General features: G+C 40.7%; 2 protein-coding genes across 5 annotated transcripts in view; one reads left to right on the top strand and one right to left on the bottom strand.

Annotated features, from left to right (window-relative positions):
* The window catches only part of AVEN (apoptosis and caspase activation inhibitor), a 116,882-nt gene that overhangs the window by 59,070 nt on the left and 38,864 nt on the right, over positions 1-18,948 (bottom strand). The window lies entirely within an intron of this gene.
* The window catches only part of CHRM5 (cholinergic receptor muscarinic 5), a 59,645-nt gene continuing 46,341 nt past the window's right edge, over positions 5,645-18,948 (top strand). The window contains exon 1 of one of the 2 annotated variants that reach the window (XM_081886882.1): positions 5,645-6,466. The gene's annotated coding sequence lies outside the window, so the exon portion shown is untranslated. The remainder of the gene's footprint in view (positions 6,467-18,948) is intronic. The other variant, XM_081886881.1, reaches the window with a different exon arrangement.

Raw genomic sequence — 18,948 nt, forward strand, 5'->3', positions numbered from 1 at the left:
AATACCTTTAAAGATCATTGTTCTGTACCATTCTATTATACTCTAATTCTAAAGGCGAGAATTATATTAACTGCGAATACAATTCTTCCATTAATTAAAACTCTAATTCATTCTTTAAAGAGCAACAGAAGATCAGAAATATTTTTCCTTTGTTCAAAATGAGAATTCAGATCTAGCCTTTTGGATTTTGGATGGGATAATAAATTGCTAGTACATGAATAGTTTTTTTAAAAAAACACAACACAAACTCACCAACTCCTGTAATTATGCAGTTCTACACCATCACTTCCACATGAACCCAGAATAAAAATCTATACTCTACAGATCATTTTTTAAATAAGATAAAACTGTATTTGTTCTTGAAAGGCAATATGAATATTTGTTGTGCAAATCTTCAAATAAACCTTCTTTTTCCACATTATGGTAATTTCTTTTCCACATTTTTTATTTAAACTTTTCCAGCTTAGACATTCCACCTTGTCTGACAGAAGAGACTCCAGGGAATTTATAAAAATTTAATTGCAAGCATAAGAATATAAAGTAATCATACTGCAAAAGTTCAGATTGAATAAGATTTCCAAGCATTTCTCAAGCCTTGATGCTTAGGAAGGACACAATCACAGAATGATGGAACATACAGTTTGCATATAGAATAGTCTAGATTCATACAAGTATCAGATAGCAGGCAATGTGAAAGAAGTCTGCCCGAGACTCTGGAAAGCCACTGCCAGTCAATGTAGACAATACAGTGGTACCTCGGGTTAAGTACTTAATTCGTTCCAGAGGTCTGTTCTTAACCTGAAACTGTTCTTAACCTGAAGCACCACTTTAGCTAATGGGGCCTCCTGCTGCCGCCGTGCCGCCAGAGCATGATTTCTGTCCTTATCCTGAAGCAAAGTTCTTAAACCAAGGTAATATTTCTGGGTTAGCGGAGTCTGTAACCTGAAGCATATGTAACCTGAAGCGTATGTAATGTAACCCGAGGTACCACTTTACTACATTAGATAGCCAACTATTTTGGCTGGTATAAGGCACTTTCCTATGTACCTAGATTCCTAAGAACTGATTAGCCTTTTTAGTTTGCCTTAGATATTTCTGAACCCCATCAAAATTTTAAATAAAGGTGCCACATATTGAGTGCAGTTTGGTCTTTCCAGTTTGGTTTTTTTTTTTTTTACTTCTTAAGGAACTACCCGTATTTTCCTTTCCTGATGAGCCCCTATTATGCACAATCACATTCTATGTGAACGGTCCTGTTTTCTCTGCCATACTAGTCAACACAGACCACCCACTTCATTATTTGAATAAACAGTGTACCTTGTCACTTGGAGGGCATGGGTATAAATGATAAATTCCTAAAATACACATATTCCATAACAGCAGTACAGAAAAAACCTTAACTACAAGCAGGAAATTCTATGGTACAATCAAGTTGTTATGGCAACTAGAACAGTCAGAGAAAAGGACATAGAACATGCATAGTTGTAATCCTGCCAACAACATAATCCTGTTATTAAAATTCATTAAAGGACTGACATTCACACCACTGATCTTTAAAAAAATGTTAAAGTGACATCACAGCTAGAATCTCAAATAGTGATGGCAAATCCTCCCCCAAGTTTAATTCAGAATGGCCTTGACTAATCTACATTATTTTTCCAAAACTCAGAATCCAGTGTTTTGGAGCCCATTCTGAAGTTTAGACTCTGCTATTCTCCCAAAGATGTACATGGTGGTCATGTGCTACCACCATTGCTGGGTTCAGTATGTCTCTTAATACCAGCTCCTGAAAATCACAAGTGGAGGGAGGGCTAGTGCACTCATGTCCTGCTTGTCCTTCCCCATAAGCACCTGCTTCTTCCCAGTAAGAACAGCATGCTGGATCCAACCACCACCAGACCCTGAGCCTTGCCCAACCAAACACTTTTCTTCCCTTGAAACTTACTAAGCAATCTCAAGCAAAATTTCTGCAAGGCCTACATTACTCTTAGTATCTAGAACACTGAAATGGCAGTGCCACAGTGCCAGGAAACCTGGGACATGCCGCTTCCAGACCACCAGAAAGCTTAAGAACAATTGTCAAGCACAATGGTATATACACACCCAGAGTTTGATGTGGCTTGTTGCCATCATCAGCTAGGTTTTAGGGGTTAGGTGGGCAGGGATGGTGGTAGGCAGTCCTGGTTCCAAGGTGAACATCATCATCATAATTTATGGGTTTCCCCAGCCACTCACATTATGAGCCATGCCCAACGTACCATCCAGTTTGTGCTTGGCTTGCATTGGCATAAAGATTCCCCAAGTTCACCTTTAGGAGCTTTCCAATTTCAAATGTTGGCAATATCACTAATCCGAATTCCTTAACTTCTTTTTTTTCTGCAGATTATAATACATGGTATATATGGAATCTGGTTACAAAATAAAAGCCAAATTTATCTACCTCCTTTTCAGAAGCTCCTAACACAACTGGCTCCTCAAAGCCACAAAGGTGTAGTTTGCCAATATGGTGGTGGGAAGCTAGATTCAGCCGGTGGGCCAGATTCTTACCATCCCACATGGGTTAACTTTGACAAGTAGGCAAAGCCACACACCTACCAATCACCTGACACCATTATGACATTAGGTGCCAACTTCAAAGGAGCTTACGGCAACCACCAATCAGCTGATTAAAGTCTGACTGCAGGGAATTTGAATTCAAACCAGAAAAGGACAAAGGGGGGCGGGTCACTAACAGCACCTAGCAGCTGAACTACAGCGTTCCCAATGGAGAACTCCCTTACGCAGCCATCAGTGAGCCCTACTTGCAAAGGAATAATTAGGAGCTCACTTTTAGCTGCTGGTGGTACTTTTGGAGTAGCATCCTTTGCAATTGCACACCCAACAAATGACATCCCATATTCTAAAAGCAGCATGTGAAAGATGTGTGCACACCTTCTCACCCAGTCAACTGCCATCTAGAAGATAAGAGAGCTACCTGGAGGTCTCTTGTATGACAGTCTCACTCTGCTCCAGCCCAAATACTCTAAAATCCCTCACTTATGAGGAAAGAGCAGCTGAGTAGTGTCAGTGTACCCTTGTCTGCAAGCTGCAGAGGAAGATATGGCGCTCCACTACACATTTGAAGTTGCCTGCAGCTAAACGTATTTGGTTGGTGGGTTCTAAATAGTTCCATTTCGCAAGTTACATTAGCTATACAATCAGAAGTAACAAGAAACACTTAGAAGGATGGTGGCCCTTCATAATTGAATCGGCTGTAGGGGAATTTCATTTTTATTTTTTTTACTTAACGTATGTCGCTATTGCTACTTCTCCAGTCTGTTTTCTTTGCTCCATGCTTCTTTCCATTTTGCAAAGCAAAGTTCTTGTTCACTATTATCACAGATTATTCTCCCAATTTTAAAAAGAGATATGGATGCTTCAAATACAAAATTATTGTGCTAAAAAGGATACATACATCTTTACAAACATTTACTGATTCTCTTTAGACACAACTAATATAATGTGCAAGAGACTAAAGTGACTGATCAAATTACAGCTTTAAAGACAGATTTAATTTAGTTGAATGATAATCACATATTCAGTTCACAGAGTAGAACTATTCCAACTGAAATAATGAATAATTACCATACAGAAGCAATATCCCCCCCCAAAACACCACAGAACAAAGACTAACAAAAAAGTGAGAGGCTTATTCTATTCATTTTAGCTGCAACTATTCACAAAGACAAAAGAACTAAAACATTTTATTCAAGCAGCAATGAATCTCAACGAAATATATATCATACAGAAACATGCCACCTGCCCCACTCAGCATTCCTTCATGTCACATCAAAATTTAAAATACACTATCTGTTACAAACACAACACAAAATTACTGGTAACTCATAATTATAATACCATTTTCAGGATATATTTTTAAGGTGCGTCAGAAAAAGGAAAAAATTAAAATGACTTCTACAACTTTCCTGTTTCCTTTTTTGAAATTCATTCCAATAATTTTTTTTCAATCATAAGCCCAAACTTTACCATGCATTTTAAATCAATTTTTCTGGTGCCAAGAACACTTGCCCCTTGAAGACTAGCCTCTAAGTGATGCCAGCAACTGAATCTCCTAAATAGACCCTTCTGTGTAAGGTCTATGCGCAAGACACAGCCTTCTGCCAGCTTAAAGAGAAGGTAATTTAGGAAGTTAGTAGTGGAAACTGTTGTGTGGCTCATTCCAACTAATCTCAGCCTAACTTACCTCACAGGGTTGTGGTGGGGATAAAATGAGAGGGGAGAAAAAGTGTATGTCGCCACCATGATCTACTTTAAGGAAAGATGAAATAGAAATCAAATAAATAAATAAAATATTTTCTTTCCTGACAGTTCTTTCACTCAGCCGTATGAAAGGCACAGTTCAGCCATCAGAAAAGGGCAGGTTCAGGTTAGGCCGAACATGGGTTCGAGTCACCCCACAGAAACAAGTAAACTCTAAGACTGCCAATACTTAAGAACCAAATACATTTCCTAGCTCATAATGTTTTCTTAAGTATCAAGATGTCTTAATCATGTTTCCTCCATGATTTCCCCAAGATTAGTGTGTGTGTGCATACACACACCTCTGCAGATATCTGTGTGAACTGTGCGAGCTCAGATAGGGTGTTTGCCAAAATAACCCAGTCTTCACATGGGTTTATTTTCATGAGGGTACACAATTAAATGCAGTATCATAAACACAGGTGAAATACACATTGTCTACTCTGGCTCCAAGTGTCTGCCTTTGATTATGACTCCTGAAACCAATCAACTGGAAAGATGCAGGACAGAGTTAAATCAACAATGATCATTAACTATGAACTAACCAACCAAAGGAGATGAGCTGGTTAAAAAACAGCACTGCGACAAAATGATGAATTACTTATAAACACCAGGGATATGATAACCCTTATATTTTCGTTGTTTTTCTCACCTCTTCCCAAGCAATGATTTTCCCTATTCATAGTGTGTGAGAGGAAAGATTAATAAAATAAAGTGTCTCATACATTTTTAAAAATGATATAACTAGTCTTTTAATAGGGATGCTCAAACCTAACTTTGAAGTAACTTGTATCTAATTAATATATATATATATATATATATATATATATATATATATATATATTTGCTTTCGTAGATTTTCGTAGATATATATGAATAAAAAACCACAGGGGCGTTTTATGCATGCATTAAGCAGGAAGGGCTCAAAACATGCTAACCTCAAAAGAGCACTATTCACGTGGTAGTAAAATGGCAATGTCTCATTTTAAAATTAAACCAAACAAGTATTCATGGGCTAGAAATCTATTTCAATTGGGGAGGGGGAGACTGAAATGACATATTTACTTGACAATCCCAAGCATCAATAACAAAAAGCAGTGGATTAACTTCCAATTAAACATGGTTAAGGATCTTTTTTAAGGTACATATTCTGAAATAAACCAATTACTTCATTTTTAAAAAATCTATTTTAAATGCAAATTTTCAGTAGCTCCTCTTCTCAGATCCACTTTAATACCTGCTAGCTACAAAAAAAAAGTCAGACTTGAATAAAAATGGCACTCCAATACTTGCATTAAAATCACTGTCCATTTCACTAATAATAGGTTTTCTGGTGTGGCAAGCCATTCAAACAGGGCGGACCTATCAAACCTTATTGCATCATTTGATTTTTCTTCCTACCAATAGACATTGCTGTCCATCAGAAGAAATAATTAGTGTATTATGTATGGAAACGTCATCCTATCAGTTCAGTGCCTGACTTGAATAGCTCATATAAGCAACTCATTGATGCCATGCATGCTCACTGTCTTCAGATATGACACAACACTACACCCTTTGGGAGTTTCTCCCCTGTTCGCAAGCAGCATTTCACATCTGTGTTTGACAGGAGAGAAGAGCAGACTGTTCAACAGCCACTACCAAAAGCAGGCTATGCAGGTGAAAAGTTAAGGCAAAACCTGGAGCCCAGTTACCCTGCCCTTCAACGCAACGTACAGCACTGACATATACCGGATTTTCTGGAACAGAGAGAAGTTTTCAGTATTGGAATTCACATGACAAAAGCAAATGGGATTTACTGAGTGCTGAAGCCTTCAATTAACGTTTGATAAATAATGAACATCTGAATTAACCAGAATTGATGTGTTTGCCTCTATTGTTTGAGAAGATGCAAAGTCCACCACTCTTTTTCTTAGCCTCTTAAGAGAAGAATTTAAAGTACTATTTAGAGAGCGAAGCCAAGGATTTGGAATAACTGGGAGTAAACTGGAAGCAAGCAGCAACAAAATGAAGCAGCACCAGCAAATGAGACAGACACAGTAGAGAAAAAGAAACGTGAAAGCTAGTGTGCAGAATGCATTTCTAATACAGAAAGCTTCCTACCTGGAGAGTGTATCTCAGTATTTGGAGACACAGAATCCAGAACCTGTCTTCAGTCATCTGCTAGGTAAGTTTTTATTTTTTTAATTAAGAAATCTAGCTTTTCCAGTCAGAAGACTGCTCTGATTTTGTGCCTACAGTATCAGTGAATTTCAGTTGTGTTTTCATTCACACCAAGGCTGAATTTTAAACCTTTAAAGGTATATTGTCCTGGACTGTACAAATAACTGCTTTTATGTGTTATATTTCCCAAATTACCTTATTAAACTCTTCTCACTTGCTTTGCCTATAATTGTTTGCCAAGATTCAAATTGCTCTCGATTGCTGTTTATCTGAAAGCTGGGAAATGTAGAAATAACAGCCAAATCTATAAAACCACACCACAGTTACTATTTACAAAGTAATATTTACTGCACTTCAATATTTAATGCAAGCTATTAAAGCAAAGAATTTAACACAATGGCAACATCAAATTTTCAAGGCATAATTTATTACAGTCAAACCCATGCTTAAAATACACCAAGAAAAGAGACCAAAAGTGTCAATTATAGTTAGCTGTGAAACTATAGTAACTGATGTAAAAGCACTGTGTTAAAAAATGAAGGCTTAGCATACAGTTTAATGCAAGTTGAGGATAAGAGTTCAGCAGCATTGCAAATGAGGTCTGAGCATATGCATTTTAATTCAAATTAGAATATAAAACGAATATAAAACGATCAAACCAAAAGAGGTGGATAGTGAAAGAGCACTGCTAAAACGGATTTATGTGGTGCATTGCACATCACTTCGTGGTTCAAATCTAGAACACAGATACTAGAATTCATTAGTTCAAAGACTAGGGCTGTTAGCCTACAATGGTTCTTGGTGAAGGTATATATGATGACAAGTCTCCATGATCTTCATCTCTTCAAAAGCTGCTTAGTAAAACATTTGACAACTACTTAATACAAGCTATAAAATAATAAAAATACACACACTCTCTTAATTTTAAAGGAAACCCATTATATATTTTAATTATACGGCCTGTCTCCACTTCTTCTCTTTTATGTGTTTCTTTGCAAGAATCCAGTTTATTCTGATCTCTTTTCTTCACATTTCTCACATACTCAAAGATTTATAGTAGCTCGCAATGCAAACTTGACAGCTAACCTCAGGAGGAATGCCCAGATTGGGGGGGAGCTCTTGTACCATCAGGTGTCAAAGATTCTACCAAAATGCTGCGCTTGAGTCATCTTTAGGGATTAATCCTCTTTATATTCTTACTAGCACTTCCTCTGTAACTACGAAATCCCTTCTGTCGACCTCTGTTACTCCTATAATAACAGAGAGAAGTTTCTAGTTTGCATTCCTGTTCCAGATTTTTAACAATGATCTTAGTTTGAAGGACACAATGTTTTTCCTTGCCTACTGTACTTTCAAGTGTTTATTTTAAGAGTTCTCCTCGGTACAACTAACATTCTCTGTCGCCCAGGGTTCCGTGGCAGCAGAAAAAACATAGCTAATGCAAATGTGAGACAATCATTTACAAATCTGGGGCTCTTAATACAATGGTGAAAGTGAACATGAGAAGCTGCCTTACACTGGGGTCTATATAGCTCAGTAGTCCCTACACTGACTTGCAGGAGCTCTCCGGGCTTTTGTATTTCCACACTCAACCTGGAGATGCTAGGGATTGAACTTAAAGATCTTCTGCATGCAAAACATGTGATGGACCACTGAAATTTAGCCCTGCAGCAAAGCTTCCTGCAGTTTGCTCAATTATGAGCAGCAAATTACTGTGGAAATGATTTTCAGAATACTATGAAACACAATGTCCTGCACCTGTTCACCATTGCAAACTGCGGATAGGGCTAGAAACCTAACCTAAATGCAAAGAAAAAGATAAAAAGTTGCTATTTGCCAAAGGTGTAAAACAACAGCTTGATGGTAGATAGCATTAAATATGCAGTGTTAAAAGGACTGATAACCCAACTATCACATTCAGTTTGTAAAATAACAAAACTACAAACACATTTACAAAAGCAACTTGAAAAAGTTCCAAAAAAACTTCTAAAATCCTATGCATTGTAAACTTCTATATTTTAAAATAAGAACACATTAAGTTAAAAGAAGGCTTTAAAAACAAAACAGCAGGCGACTAATAATGGGAAGGGTGTTTTTATAAAACGGCTTTACCCTTAAATTTAGGATACTCAATTGCTAAATGAGGACCAATAAATATCATGTAATGCACATCGCTAAGGGCTTGTTTATATTACCACCTAACAGATCTGATACACCAACCAATGTTCATGTCGGGTGCAATTAATAAATGGGTGTAGGGAAGAGACACCAGGAAAAACAAAAAAATATGCTAATTAAGTGGAATAATAATACTTACAAATCTATATGTTTTTTAGCAGTACAATTTGAAGAATAAATATTCAACTTCTAATGCTACCTATACCAATTCTCAGATGCTTCTGGTATAAGACCAGGAATGGGAAACCTATGACCCCAGATGTTATCAGACTCCAGCAGCTACCAGCCCACATGGTCAATGGTCAGGGATGATGGAACTGCAGAGCAGCAGCATCTTGAAGGGTCACAGGTTTCCCATCCTTGGAGTAAGCAGTGTGGGGCACCTGTATCGTGTCAAATTCAATGACGTACTAACCTGTGACTAAATCAAAGTATAGACAAAGTTTTAAATAATGTTATCATCGAGGCATGGCACATAATGACCCAATTTAAACTGGCATCAAGATTCATTTTAATATGAATGTGAAACAGTGTCTAAACTGAAAGCATTTCAAAAGTACTTCGCTTTTAACGGGTCCTCTGACTATATAATCAAAAGGTAAAATAGCTTGCTGGCTCCTTGGAAAAAGCTAATTCAAAGAATAGTTAACTGATCATTAGCTCAGCATTAACTGATCACTAGCTCAAGACAATTAGCTCAGCAAGTGGCAGAATCAGGAATGGCGTTCAAAGGTTTTTGCTTTCCATTTTCAGTCTAATACTACACTAAATATGACTGCTTATATATTACCATCTAATTATAAATCAAATATAAACAGACTTTCCTTTGTTTAACCTAAGTTCCTTATTGTTTCTGAAACGCTTCATGGTTCAGGACCCTCCAATCCATTTCTGCTGCAAGACATTAGTATACTGACTATTACCCCTGGCAGCAAGTGATTTGCCACCACAGGCAATCGAACATAAATTTCTCCATTATTATATTCAAAATTTCTAATCAATTTTCTTAATATCTATAATGCTTCATGTTGGTGCAGCTAAAATGTTTCAAAAATGGAAGGAAATCTGGGGGTGGAAGGAAGAGTTTAGGAAATGAAATGGTTCTATGAAAAAGGAGAATTCGTGACACTGAAACAGGGCTGGGGAGTGGGGTCAGATTTAAGAAAGAACAGTGGCTTTAAGAAACTAGAACAAGAGAAACTGGCCAAAAGCATCCTAGAATTAGATCTTCTGTACATCACCTAGCACTCTTGGTATCCAAGGTGGAAAAATTTTAGAGCTTCTCCTAGATGGTACCATCTACTTTTCTGGAGCTCTGGTGATCTAGAGAGAAGTAACACTGAAGAATTCAAAGTGGGGAAGAACTTTTCTGAAAGATGTGGATAAATAAGGCAACCACAACAGCCTCTCAATTGACAATGACAGGAAACTGGTCCTTTGCTATGTATACATTTTGCCAACAATTGCAAAATAAGTCCCCTTCCTCCTAAAAAGGTGTGGTTTCTTTCCTCATAAATCTATTACAATGGGGATTTTTTAAAAAAAGATAAAATTTAGTTTTTCTTTTAGAAAAGGACATGGTGGGTTGAATCCAGCAGGAGTGTTCCCTGAGAAGAATTTTGTCCGGAGATGCTCCCACTGGTAGAAGGGAGGAGTAAACTTTTGTTGATTCTCCCCTCCAACTGTGCTCTTTGAAAATTTGCTCCTGGCAGTTGGAATACCCTCCAAAGTTGATTTTCAGAGTGCATAGGCTGCTGTAAGGAAAGGGGGCATTGGGAAAAGTCACCTCCCATCCACATTGGATCCCAATGCCTTATCAAACACCTTCTGGGCATGGAAGGAGCATTTCTGTTCACTGGATGTGAGGTCTGGATCCAATCAATCCTTTTTCTTTAGCTACCTGGTAGTCCACTGAAATGAAATGTATGCAATAGATAAATAGCTCTTTCTCACCCACAGTACAAAGTGTAAGACAAGTTAAGCCTTATTATTGGATGTGGTGAGTGTTAAGACCCTTAAAATGATCAATATCAATAGTTTTATAGAGAAATGACAGAAGTAATTTGCATTTGTCTGTCTCGAGAGACAAAGGAGTGTGCCTCTGGGTGTGAAGTCAAATCACTACGTTAGCAGCACCAAAGTGACCTTCCCAGGACAAAAGCCAGCCTGAGCAGTGTATATGCTCAGCCTCACTGATGTGGTCCAGAGGAAAGCAGAGCAATACATTTGGCACCAGCTTGGTTGCAGGTTTCCTTCTCGTAGATGGGCTACCATCTTAGATTGATGAGTCTCATCTGCCCTGCCCCTACAACACATACAAAAACAGCCCTCTTGACTGTTGGACGCCCCTATTAGTCTTCTCTACTCAATCCACCAGAGCCTGTCTTCGCATGCAGGAGAGAAGCAGAGTAAACTTACTGAAAGTCATGAGCATGATGATGTCATGAAGGCAACTAAGTTCAGTGGGTCTACTTGAGTAAAACTTAACTGAATACCACCCATAATGTCTTGTTACTATGGTCCAGCAACTTATACATAAATGGGAACTTAATGGACAGTGAACTTTACTCCTTAAAAGATGTCATGAACACTTGAGTGCAAAATTGCATTCTTAAGTTCAAGTCACTTCTGTTTTGAACTGGCAATGCTTTACTCTTTTAACAGTAAGATTAATCAGAGCATAGGTGCTTAACTTGCACATGGTTCCAGAACTGCAGACCATTTGGTTTCCAATTGGAAACTGAATCCAAGAATCCATACATCCAAGGATCCTAAGCCTACAGCAATTATGCAAATGAAGAACCATAGTTCTGTAGTCTCTGCCCAGATGTATCAGCCCTGATAAAGCACATCCATTCTCCTTACACCAGATGGTCTTAAACAGTTCACTAAACTTAAGTTATTTTTCATCTATATCTGTGCAAAATCTTGTCTGAAAGAGAACACTGAAACCTGTCAGCCTATAAATATAATTCGATAATACCATTCAATCCACTCTCCTCCTACCTAGAAACTATAGAAGGTTTTTTTAGTTAAAGATCAATATATAGCAAAGAAATGGATAAATCAGTCCCCCCCCCTCATTCTTTTGTTTAGTTCTAAGTTTGCCATCTGTCAACGTTTTTGCTGTTTTTCAAATTTAAAGTGAACTGCATGTCATAAGAAAAAAACTTGTCATTAAAAATTTACAGTGAACTTATGTTTGCACTAAAATCAGTAAACACATCTGCTGACAATTAATATGAAACGGTACTGCAAAATGCATTTGTATTAAAATATTTTAAGGTTGTTGTAAGAATGACATGATAATCTGTCATCAGTGGGGGGAAATACAGGAAAAATAGCCTGCTCCTTAAACAGAACATTTCTCTTACTAACACTTTCAGTTGATTAATCCTTGGATTACTGTTTGCTAGCTACAAAGTCTGTTTATCAAAGACAGAGTCAGCTGTTCACCAATTGTAAGCTTGTGCCATATTCATTTGTTTGATCACGTTATTTAAACAATTTTACTGTTTGCCTAGTGATGAATTCACACAAGTATTTTCCCCAATAGGATGATTCCTACCCTGAAGAAACTCAGGTTACATGTGTATTTCCCACTAGTGTTAATATTTCACTTCAGAACCAATATGGAACAACAATCTGGCCTTGTGAGGAGCCATACACAAGATCAAGATTTCTATATCATTAAATGGTTTTGAAAACTGTAACATGTCTCCTTGTTAGGTCAGTCATATATAATTGCATAGCACTGTGCTGTCTACAATTTCTTCTTTGTACTGCAGCAAGCATAGCAAAGCTAAATGAATTGAGATTAGATCAGTTGATGAGCAGGGATTAAATGCTGCTGCCTTGGCTACACAATCCTGTTCCCTGCTGAGAAGAAGACACAATGCAGGATTAAACCCTGTCCTCCTGTCTATTAGCTAACGCCACCAGTGATGTTGACTGACGAGCAAGCAGACATGGTTTGGGAAAATGTCCTCATGGACCCCCTTGCAGGCCAAGACTGGCCCACAGGCCAGAGGTTCTCCACCCCTAGTCTAATCCCAACAGGGCTCTTCTTATATGCACATCCATATATACGGTACTCCTCTTAGGACTAAGGGCATTTTTAAAAAAGCTCTCAATGAATTCTACATACCTATATGCATAGAGGGATGTTTACACACATACCATAGTTCAAGTGTAATCAAGAAAAAGAATAAGAACAAATTTATAATCAATTAGAAAGACAGCTCCAATCAGAAACGCAGCAGTTGTGGATACAATGTAGCCTTTGACATGCAGGACAAATGTAGGAGGCATTACAAAGGCAGTCTACCCTATCTGGGGCTCTCCTGAAGTACTGGACCACATTCCCATCAGCTCCAGCCAGCATGGCCAAATGGCCAGGGTTGGTGGGAATTTTAATGCAAAATATTTGGAAGGAACCAAGAAATGGTTCCTGGCACAGAAATAAGTACCCCTTTATAAAGAAAAAAAAGTACCCTGTTACTTCCACGTTATGAAAGCAAACATGGGACACTAATCAAAACAAGTCTGCACAAGCTATTTGTGAAAAGATTTAGACATAAATTTAGACATGAATTAGCAGATGCTGACCCATATTCTATAAAGTAGTAAAGCAATTTATAATTGTCTTCTTTAAAATTTCTATTTTACCCTCTTATTTGGTAAGCTTACTATTTCAAAAGAGGATAACTCTGGAGTTCATTATTTTTCTATAAATAAGCATAACTTTTCCTTAAATTGAAGAAATAGGCTTCAAAACTGCTACAGATAAATTCTTGGTACTGCCTGAATTTCTAAACACTTTTCTTAAGTCATACTGGAAAAATTTACATTTGCTGTGCATCACTGCATACAACTTTACAGTCCCTGCAGCAAAACAAAAATGAAGTTGTACCTGCAAAGATTTTAAGTGCACAAGTTTAGGAACAAGCAGTACCAAAATCTAGTAAATGGTTCCTGCATTATTAAAAGCATGAAGAACAAATATGGAAACAAACATTAAACTAAGCAAAAAGATGAAACATTTCACAATGAACACTGTTCTGCATTCCCTACTTTCTTGCGTTGTGGGAACTTAAAATATAAAGTGATTCATTATTTAATTTCTAAACAACTTAATATATTTAAAAATTTATCTAAGTGGTGTACACAACAGAAAACTTAAACAAAATATTACAAAATACACAGTCACATATAAAAAGTTGCATTAACAGAAACATCAATTCATTTTCCAACACACTCTCCCAATCAGCTTCCAGGTTCTCTTCACCCAGGGTCCAAACAAGCTCTCAGCTCACCCACAAAAGCATCACAATGAGAAGAGGACATCACCCTAGTCTCTCATGCTAGACTTGCTTTTTATGGGCAGGCCCAAGGTGGATGGTACTCCCTCAGGCTGCCCACAGCTGTGTCCCATTCAGCTGCACTCTCCACACTAGGCTTCCTCAAACTCGGCCCTCCAGATGTTTTGAGACTACAATTCCCATCTTCCCTGACCACTGGTCCTGCTAGCTAGGGATCATGGGAGTTGTAGGCCAAATACATCTGGAGGGTCAAGTTTGAAGAAGCCTGCTCCACACCCAGTTCCAGGTGCAGCAGGTTTGTTGAGTTTCCCAGGGGGTCCAAAGGATGGGAGGAGTCCCCCCTCCACTCACAGCTCTTTGTAACTAGAGCAGTGTTTCCCAACCTTTGGTCTCTAGCTGTTTTTGGACTACACTTCCCATCATCCCTAACCACTGGTCTTGCTCGCTATGTATGATGGGAGTTGTAGTCCAAAAACAGCTGGAGACCCAAGGTTGGGAAACACTGAACTAGAGTCCATCAGGGCCCTGCTCACTCATGTGAGGTGGGAAAAAGCCTGCAAGGCAGTGAGCAGGTCTTCCAGGACTCACAGCCAAGGTGATCCTGCAGGATCGGGCCAATAACACACCTAGTCCAGTGCTCTTGATGTCAGTTTCTTCAAGGAGCATAAGCAGACTTTTCATTCAAGTGGATTGGACTATGTCAGCACAGCAAAGTATACCTAAGTTTGGAATAATTATGACTAGGGGTGTGAACTGAAAACAAGTTCTGGTTTAGGTCCTGCTTTAGATAGCAAGTTGATTCAGTTCAAACAGTTTCGAAGGAAGCAGAGCCTCACTTAGGAAAACATGAAACTTCATGTGTGCCTGCTGAATATATTGGTGGAAATGACTGGGAGAAACAGGGGGTGGGCATTTGGATGAACTAAACATTTACTAGCACAGTTATCCTGTGTCAAAAATGTAGAATTCCACCAGTGTTCAGCATATTACTACTACATATTACTGCTAAGACATCATAGAGCAGCCTGAACTTGACTGCAGTCAACCAGCACTGTCTCAACAACATCTGGAAGCCCAATGATTCCCCACCCCTGGCTTAAGTAATAAAGTACTTAAGATAGAAACTATCATTTTCTTTAGCACAATGAAGCTTGTAATGTGATTTATAAGGCTCTGCTAAACGAAATGTGCACATTATACTGTTACAAGTGAATGCTATCATGTTATTTTTAGAACAGTTAATTTTCCATCACATTGATGCTTCAATTTTCAATGTTGATTGTTTGATTGTTCTATACTCTGAGGTCTCTGCATCTTTCCACTTTTCCCATCTCTTGTCACATTCAGAAATGAACGATGAAAAGCAAAAGTTTTACAGTGATGAAGAGGAGGTTGGAAAAATAAAATAGTGAAGAAACAGCACAGATAAATAATATGGGGTCTGGTATGAATGAGAAAAGAATGTGGGTGGAAAAGTGAACCAAGTGTCAATGGATGGACTTTACAGAAAGCTTTTCTTTAGTTTTTGCTCATTCACACTTACTTTTGGCAACAGCAGGCAATCACAAACTGTTCAGCACATCTTCATGCATGCTGAACAGTTTGTCAGATCTGTGCTTTTAATTGTACAAAGAACAATTTCTTCTGCACAATATCTATTACATTCAATAAACAATAAAAATTTCCTTCTTCATGTACACAAGGCCAAATCACTTATATTCAGCTCTAGTTAACACTGTTGGCACACAAGGAGAAAAAAATCTAAAACCAGATATAATGTAAGTTTTATGACTTTTAATTTTCCTCACAGAATTATGATTAAATTTTAAATGTATTTTTCTTGCTACTCATTTTTATTAATTTCTAACAGCTTCATAAATGTATGGATTTCTAGATCACTGCCTTCCACATAAAATGTATGTTCAGCACAAATCTATACATATCCTATAGTTACCCAGGAAAATTCACATCACTTCCAAGCATCTTCCAGCCTGGTCTAAGAGGTTGACTGACCCTCCACACCTAACTAAAATCCAACCACGTCTGTCCCACAGTTGGATGATCAGACTCATCCCTCACCCTGCAGTCCCCTGCACCACCCACTATTACTCTGGAGTAGATTTGGAAGGGATGCAGGGAGCTTTAAGTGGAAGAAAGGAAAGGGAAATGTCATCCAAGGTGCTGGATATCATTCCAACACCTTTGTGCATACCAGAGAATTTGAGCAGGGGAGGTGTTGGACTAGTCCCAAATTTGTGAACCCAGATTATATACAGTGGTGCCCCGCAAGACGAATGCCTCGCAAGACGAAAAACCCGCAAGACGAAAGGGTTTTTCGGTTTTTGCGACGCTTCGCTAGACGATTTTCCCTATGGGCTTGCATCGCAAGACGAAAGCCCATAGGGAAATCTCGGGGACATTTTTTTAAATGCTGGCGGTGGGGAGCAAAGCCTTCCCCCCCCTCCGGACTTCAGAAGAGGTCCAGGAAGGCCGGCGGGGGCCAAAGGCTTTGCTCCCCACCGCCAGCATTTTAAAAGCGGTCCGGGATAGCAGGGAAGCGCTTCCCGCTATCCCGGACGGCTTTTGAAGGCAGGCAGGGGGGGGCAAAGACTTTTGCCCCCCCTGCCTGCCTAACCGGGGGCTTTTAAATCGCCCCGGGACTGTCCGGGGCGATTTAAAAGCCCCCGGACGGCTTTTGAAGCCTCCCCCCGCCGCCCGGCTTCGGGGCATCGTCCCGATGCCGGGCGGCGGGGCAGGAACGCCTCCCCCAGCCGCCCGGCTTCGGGGCATCGTTCCGATGCCGGGCGGCAGGGCAGGAACGCCTCCCCCCCCCCCGCCCGGCATCGGAACGATGTCCCGAAGCCCGGCGGCGGGGCAGGAAAGCCTCCCCCCGCCGCCCGGCATCGGAACGATGTCCCGAAGCCGGGCGGCCGGGCGGGAAAGCCTCCCCCGCCGCCCGGCTTCGGGGCATCGTCCCGATGCCGGGCGGTGGGGCAGGAACGCCTCCCACAGCCGCCCGGCTTCGGGGCATCGTCCCGATGCCGGGCGGTGGGGCAGGAACGCCTCCCACAGCCGCCCGGCTTCGGGGCATCGTCCCGATGCCGGGCGGTGGGGCAGGAACGCCTCCCCCAGCCGCCCGGCTTCGGGGCATCGTCCCGATGCCGGGCGGTGGGGCAGGAACGCCTCCCACAGCCGCCCGGCTTCGGGTCATCGTCCCGATGCCGGGCGGTGGGGCAGGAACGCCTCCCCCAGCCGCCCGGCTTCGGGGCATTGTCCCGATGCCGGGCGGTGGGGCAGGAATGCCTCCCCCAGCCGCCCGGCTTCGGGGCATCGTCCCGATGCCGGGCGGTGGGGCAGGAACGCCTCCCCCAGCCGCCCGGCTTCGGGGCATCGTTCCGATGCCGGGCGGTGGGGCAGGAACGCCTCCCCCCGCCGCCCGGCATCGGAACGATGTCCCGAAGCCGGGCGGCCGGGCGGGAAAGCCTCCCCCCGCCGCCCGGCTTCAGAACGATGTCCCGAAGCCCGGCGGCGGGGCGGGAAAGCCTCCCCCCGCCGCCCGGCATCGGAACGATGTCCCGAAGCCCAGCGGCGGGGCGGGAAAGCCTTTGTCCCCCCTGCCTGCCTTCCCAGGGGCTTTTAAATCGCCCCGGACAGCGGAGAAGTCCTCCGCTGTCCCGGGCGATTTTAAAATGCCGCCTGCCAGAAGAGGTCGGGGGAAGGCGGTTTCCATAGGAACGCATTAATTGATTTTCAATGCATTCCTATGGAAAACCGTGCATCGCAAGACGAAAAACTCGCAAGACGAAGAGACTTGCGGAACGAATTAATTTCGTCTTGCGAGGCACCACTGTATATATTATTCTGTGGTGATAGAAATGTGTAGAGTTTGTAAACAGGAGGGTGAATAGAGCCTCAACAGAGCCTAGTGATGCAACAGAAATGCAGGATGCTATACTGAAATTCCAACAAGCTCAATGTGGTTTCATATAAGGGCAGCAGTGTTTATATAGCACCAGGAGATATCACTTTCAAAATCCAGTAAGCCACCCATAATATATAACCCTGCATAAAAACTTGCTCTTATGATGCAGAAAATCCTGGCAAAAGCCCATATAAGGTGGAGTACAATTCTTGACATTCTGCATGTGCCATCCCAACAAAACGTTATATGGACATGCACATCTGAACATACCATTTTAGGGTTAATTTCCCTTTTGAAGGTGACAGGGCTTTGTGCTGGCATTCTGATTTCTTAAATACAATGGGGGGTAAATCTACACGGTAGCAGCCATCCCTTTGTCTCTGCTCTTTAAGAAGAACGGCCACTTTTTGACAAGAGCAAAAAAGAGAAACTTATCAGGAATATATGCTTCCAGTGCTGTTGTTCTGAAGTTCAAATAAACTAAGTTTGCTAAGTTCAAAAATAGGTTGCAAATATGGTATTTACCTACATGCAAGTCATACTGAAATCTCTGGAGTTTGGGGTCATGCTATTTTAAACAGAACTATTTAGAGCGCAGGTGAAACATTCAAAACAGCCAAATCATCAATAATAGAAGGACTGGATGAGGAATGAAAAGAATAAAAGGTTTTGTTCAACTCTTAACAACAGCTCAAAAACCTGCCAGATCAGTAGAAACTGCACTGTGACTTACAATGTATTGTCCTATCAATTTCAATAGGACCTCTGTTTGACCCACAGGTTACAGTTACTGCCTATAGTGAAGTGAACAGCACAGAAAGGAGCAAAGCAAATATTGTTACCATTTTGGTGTTTGCATCTGACATTTGTGCTGTTTTTAATTTTGGTACATCATCTTGGAATCCTATCGCCAAACAGAATAGAAATGAAACAAAGGATGAATTCTTTCTGGCAATGAGACCTGTCATACTTGCCATATTGTTGCCTGTCTTGACTCTAGGTAGCTGGCAGCAGAGGAAGGGTGAAAAATGAGGCCAAAGAAAGTGAACAGAGAAAGGGATGGGT

The sequence above is a fragment of the Podarcis melisellensis genome (genome assembly GCF_964234715.1).
Source record: "Podarcis melisellensis genome assembly, chromosome: 1".
Classification (NCBI taxonomy): domain Eukaryota; kingdom Metazoa; phylum Chordata; class Lepidosauria; order Squamata; family Lacertidae; genus Podarcis; species Podarcis melisellensis.